General features: G+C 31.6%; 1 protein-coding gene and 1 pseudogene across 3 annotated transcripts in view; one reads left to right on the plus strand and one right to left on the minus strand.

The window, feature by feature from the left end:
- Nubpl (nucleotide binding protein like) overlaps nt 1-6,000 on the plus strand; it is a 332,275-nt gene that overhangs the window by 71,188 nt on the left and 255,087 nt on the right. The window lies entirely within an intron of this gene.
- LOC104868721 overlaps nt 1-6,000 on the minus strand; it is a 51,014-nt pseudogene that overhangs the window by 41,551 nt on the left and 3,463 nt on the right.

The raw sequence follows: 6,000 nt of genomic DNA on the forward strand, positions 1-6,000 counted from the left end.
CAATTTCAAGGACCTTGAGTGTTTCCTGTTTGGTAACACTCACAGTTCCTGAATGGATAGAGTTATCTAATATCAAATTCAGAAATAGAGCCCAGGGAGTTGTAGGATGAAGCAACAGAAAAGAAGTAAAGAAAATATGATTTCAACTTTATTATTTTTGTCTCAACTTTTAAAGATTTTATGATGGAATTCTGTCTCAGCAGGGCCTGAGTCATCTCTTTTCTTATCAACAGTTTATAATGAGAATTTAAAATATAAATTTGAAAATTTGAGTGAATTTTAATGTGAGATCCATTCATGCCACCTAGGTTTTGCCATGAACTGTTTTCTTGCTATATTACATAACTGTCCATCTATTCGTCCCTCTATCCATCTCTTAATCCATCTAATTTTCTTTGCATCTTAACTTGCAGGCTTCAGATTGTTCATCTCAAATATTTCAGCATGCATATCAATAAAGGAGTTCAATATAATATTTACCTGCAAGTTTTATAGTGCAAACTTTGCCTACGATGTAATATGCAAGTCTCGTGTATATTTGCTGAGTTTTGACATGCGTAACTCAAACTACTGGGATGATACAGAGTATTATCATCATTCCAGAAAATTCCCTCATTTTCTGTTAAATAATTTCAGCCTTTGCCTCCACCAGAGGAAAATTGCTGATTTAATTTTTTTTCTCCACCACTGATCAGTTTTGTCTGTTCTACAACTGCAGATAAATTAAATAATCTAATGTGCACTCATATATGTTAGATTTCTTTTTTCTTTTTGGTACCGGGGATTGAACTCTGGACTTTGCTCTTGCAAGGCAGGCAGCTACACCACTGAGCTAAATCCTCAGCCCTACATTAGGTTTCTTTCACTTGTGTGCTTTTGTCATTCATCTTTGCTGTTTCATGTTTTATTATCTTTTATTGTCTTTTTCCTAAGAATGTGCCGCAATGTTAAGATCCATTCTTCTACTGATTGACATTTGGACTGTTTCCTATTTGAGACTATTAGAGCTGCTATGAACATTTTCATTCAAGTCTATAGGCCACACACTTTCATTTCTATTGGGCAAATACCTAGGAGTAGGTTGTTTGACTAAAGGGTAAATATATATTTACTCAGACTATTTTTCAAAGTGTTTTTACTGTTTCCATTTTTTCCACTAATGTATGAAATTTGCAGTTACCCCACAACCTGGTCATACTAGTTTTTGTCAGTTCTTTAAATTTTTAGCTATTATAATGAATATGTAGTAATATATTACTGCATTTCCCTTTTTGACTAAAGATATTGGACATTTTTTCATATACTTATTGGCCATTCATGTATTTTCAGTTTAGTAAAGTAGTGTTTTAAATTTTGTATCTATTTCTTAGCTATATTCTTAAAATTGTGAGTTGTGATACTTCTTTATAATCTAGGTTAGTGTTGTCCAATAGAATTTTCTGCATTGTCTAATGTGGTTTGTCATGAAATTTGCCTAGTGAAAATTAGGAACTAATTTTTAAATTGTATTTATTTATTTATTTATTTTTGGTACTGGGTATTGAACTCGGGTCCTTGCACTTGCGAGGCAGGTGACGGAACTATTGAGCTAAATCCCCAGCCCCAAATTGTATTTAATTTCAATTAATTTGTATTGACATAGCTATGTTGGCTAATGGCTATCATATTGGACAGTGCAGTTCTAGTTTCCAGTTCTTTTCAGATATATGCTTTGTGAATATTTTTTGCCAGACTATAGCTTGGAATATTTGATGAGCTGAAGTTTTAAATTTAAATCAAACTTAATTTTTCACTTAATGATTATATGTTCAGTGACTCTAAATTTGTTTTGATCACTCCCAAGTCGGGAATGGGTTCTCCAGTTTTATTCTTTTTCAAAATTATCTTTCTGGATATTCTAGGTTCTTTGCATTTCCATAAATTTTTTGATTAATTTATTGATTGCTGGAATTATGACTGGGATTTTGTTGAATTTATAGACATGATGAAGAAAATACTTATTTGATATTAAATTTGAGATTTTGTTTAAAGAAGTAAGTGTCTTTGTAGGTTGATATATTTTAATACTTTGTCAAAAAGGAAAACAGAGTCTGATTTGTCTTCTGGGTTTTAGGTCACAAGAGAACCTGTAAGAGTGTTTCTTCTTTTTTGCACTGTTTTCTTAGAAGGGATTTTGACTAACAATTTCTTTTTGTTTTTGTTGTTAATTAAATTTATTTGAACTGATATTTGAAACACAAAATTATATTATTAATAAGGTAGCATGTTTATATAGATGTATGCATTGTTTAATGTTTAAATCAGTTTGAACATATCTGTCTCTCCAAACATTTATCATTTCTTTTTGGTGAAAGCATTGAAAATATTTCTTCTTGCTTTTTGAGATATTCATTATATAGTTCTTATTTGTAGTCACCCTCCTGTGCAACAGTACACCAGAATGCCTTATCCTGATACAATTATAATTTAGTACCCAATGATCAACATTTACCGGTTTCTTTGTCACCATGATTCTCCCTGGTCTCTGGTAACCACCATTCTGTACTCAACTTTTATGATGTCAAAATTTTTTTGGTTTCACATATGACTAGGATCATACTGTACTTATTGTTTTGTGCCAGGGCTATTTCATTTAATGTAATGATCTCCAGTTCTGTCCACATAATTGCAGATGATTAGATTTCATTCTTTTTTATAGTACAATAGTGTTCCTTTGTATGTATATACCACATTTTCTTTATCCATTCACTCATTGATGGAAACTGTTTTCTTTCTTGACTATTGTGCACACTGCTGCAGTGAACTTGTATATATGCCCAAGGGTGGGATTTATGGATATTACAGTATTGTTATTTTAACTTTTGAGAAATCTCTGTGTTTGATAAATGAAGCTATGTTTCTATAACGGAGGCCCTAATTGATGTTTGTACAATACAAATTGTGTGCAAGTGTTCTCTTTTCTCCACGTCCTTTCTAGAACTTGCTACCATTTTTCTTTTTGATAATAGCAAGTCTTACTTGAGTGAGGTGATAAGCTGTAAGTGGTTTTCATTTAAATTTCCCTAGTGATTAGTGATGAACATTTTTTTATATAGCTGTTTGCTATTTGTATGTCTTCTTTTGGGAAATAACTACCTAGGGCTGTTGTCCATTTTCAATCAGGTTATTATCATCATTATTATTATTATTAGGTTATTGAGTTTTTGGAGTTCCTTATATGTCCCCCTGTCAGATGTAGTATTATTTGAATTTTTTTCTTATTCTATATGTTGTCTCTTTATTCTGATGATTGTTTCTTTTGCAATGCAGAAGCTTTTTAGTTTGATAAAGGCCCTATTTATCTTTTTTTTGCTTTTGTTTCCTGTGCTTTTGAAGTCTTGTTAATAAAAAACTTTGCCCATTCCAATGTCCTGAAGTGAAAATTTCCTGTTTTCATAGTTTTACATCTTACATTTAAGTCTTTAACCTATTTTGAGTTGATTCTTGTAGTTGGTGAGTGATAATGGTCTAATTTCATTTTTCTATATATGAATATCCAATTTCCCCAGCACTATTTACTGAAATAGACTGTCTTCTCTCCAGTGTATATTCCCAGTTCCTTTGTTGAAAATTATTTGAACAACATTTTTTTTGGGAGCAGAAATGGATTAAAATTGCAAACTTCTTTGATCATAAAAAGTAGAGAATTTAAAGTTCTAAAAGATAGAATGAAGCATTTCCAAGATAAACTAATAATGATAGATGTGCCAAATCCATACATGAATCTTTTATTTGTGTCTTATTTAAGGAAGCTCTTTTTTCTGTCTGACCTGAAACATCTCTAAACATTTGCCTTGAAATTTTCAAAATTATTTTAGGAAAATCAAATTAAACCAATTTATTTCCTTCAATTTTTATCTTAATTCAATATGAACTTGGAATATAAATCTAAATTATTTAGCTTAATCCCTTCACATTGTATGGAAGAAATAAATTCAACAGTTATATTATTTGTGCAAAATAGTACAGCTAGTTAGTATCAGAATTCTGATATTATTCCAGATTTTCCTCACTACAATGCTGATGCTACTCTGCAGTGCTAACCCGTCAAAATATCTAACTTGGTCAGTAACTCTTGAGCCCTTACTATGTGTCTGGCACTGTGCTATGTACTGATAATACAAATTATCACTGTGGTATATGGTATAGATCTAGTCCTCAGATCGCACAGAGTCCTAGGCAAGACATAATTAGAACACAGTAAAAGGCAATATTTTATAAAGGTCAAACTTGGATAGAATTAAAGTGGTACAGATGACTACAGAAGTAATGTTGTGTCTCTTAAGTAAATGTGGCTGTGTTATGGCAATAACATTGTGATTGAAAACAGGATGTATAGGAGAGGTTTGATACAAGCTATCTTTGCTAATTTAAATATATAAGACAAAAGCAATCATATGACAACTTAAATTTATGCTGCATTTAAAAAGGTTCAAGGCTGTTAAGAAAGGTGAAGATCAATTGCCGAAATTATTAGAGACATTTTTATGCACAAAGGATTTCAGACAGATTTTCAAGAAATGATGGAATTAGGAAGGACAGAAAGATTATGAGTATCATAATAGGGATATGAACAATATTTTAATGAAAATGGAAGTTAAAATGTGACTTCAGTGCATTGCAAAAGAAGCCCATTAAATATGTTAGTGGCCTCTGGAGGCAGAAGCAGGAGGATCACAAGCTAATAAAATCTAAATTTACATGAAAATCTTAGATGTGAAACCACTTATTGAACTAAGTAGTACAGTAGGAATCTAATGCTCTTTCTGCGTGGTGGTGCTATTTCTCTAAGGTGCTTTCCCTATGGTAGCTAGTCCTAATGAAATACTATTTTCTCAGCCATATATAGTTGTTTTTTATGAGTAAAGAGGCCTGTTTGTTTTCAACAATTTGTCCAAAAACAAATCATCTAACTCTTTTGACTCTTCTTTTATTTACCCAGAAATGGGATTAACAGTAACTACCCAGCCAACCTCATAGCGGTTGTGAATTTGTGTATACATATTTTTATTTGTCAATTATTTTTCAACAAAGCTGGAGAAAAATAGAATTGTAGAGATTATAGTTAAATGGAGATTCTATGCAGATAGTTTTAAGACTAGATTTTTGCAGAATTCTCCGCAGCATTGTCTCCACTGACTCTAATAAGCATTGCTACATTTTTTCTGCAGTGTAAATATATGATATGTGAGCAATATGATTAATTGAATGCTGCATATTACTGATTCACCTTTTATCAACTAGGTTGATTTACAGCTATGCAGTTTGCTGTTACTAAAAGTATCACTGAGAAATTCTTCTTTATATTACTTTTTATTTCTATGTTAAGCATAAAATTGACTCCTTTATACTAACATTCAGATTAATTATAGTATTGAAGAATGATGATGAACTGCTAATGCAGACAGAAAATGGAGCTGCAACTCTAGTTTCTTACATGGCCACTGAAAAGAAGCCTATTTGTTCACTGAGGAAACAGCAAAATAAGAACCATAATAGTGTCTATTTTTTCTTTTCTTTTGAAATGACTGGCATGGATGTAATTGTTACTAAAAAGAGCACTTGCTTTATTACACAAAGAATTTCCTCACTTTATTATTTGTTGTCCTTATTTTGTACTGGCTAATATTAAAATACTATATTGTATCATGGGGTTTGGAAATTAATTTAACAAAATGAATGAAATCTTAGTGCTTCACTAATAATGTAATACTTCTCAATGAAGGTTCAAAATGCACAAAGGAGCCAAGTGGGGTAGCACATGCCTGTAATCGCAGCATGCTGGGAGGCAGAAGCAGGAAGATCACAAATGTAACCTCAGCTTGGGCAATTTAATGACTTAGTGATGCCCTGTCTGAAGTTAAAAAATTAAAAAGGACTGAACATATAGTTCAGTTTGAAAACCCTGGGTATAATCTCCAGTACTGCAAAAAAAAAAAAAAAAAAAAAAAAAAAAAAAAA

Source organism: Fukomys damarensis, unplaced genomic scaffold (assembly GCF_012274545.1).
Source record: "Fukomys damarensis isolate Sample0158 unplaced genomic scaffold, DMR_v1.0_HiC HiC_scaffold_17, whole genome shotgun sequence".
Classification (NCBI taxonomy): Eukaryota; Metazoa; Chordata; class Mammalia; order Rodentia; family Bathyergidae; genus Fukomys; species Fukomys damarensis.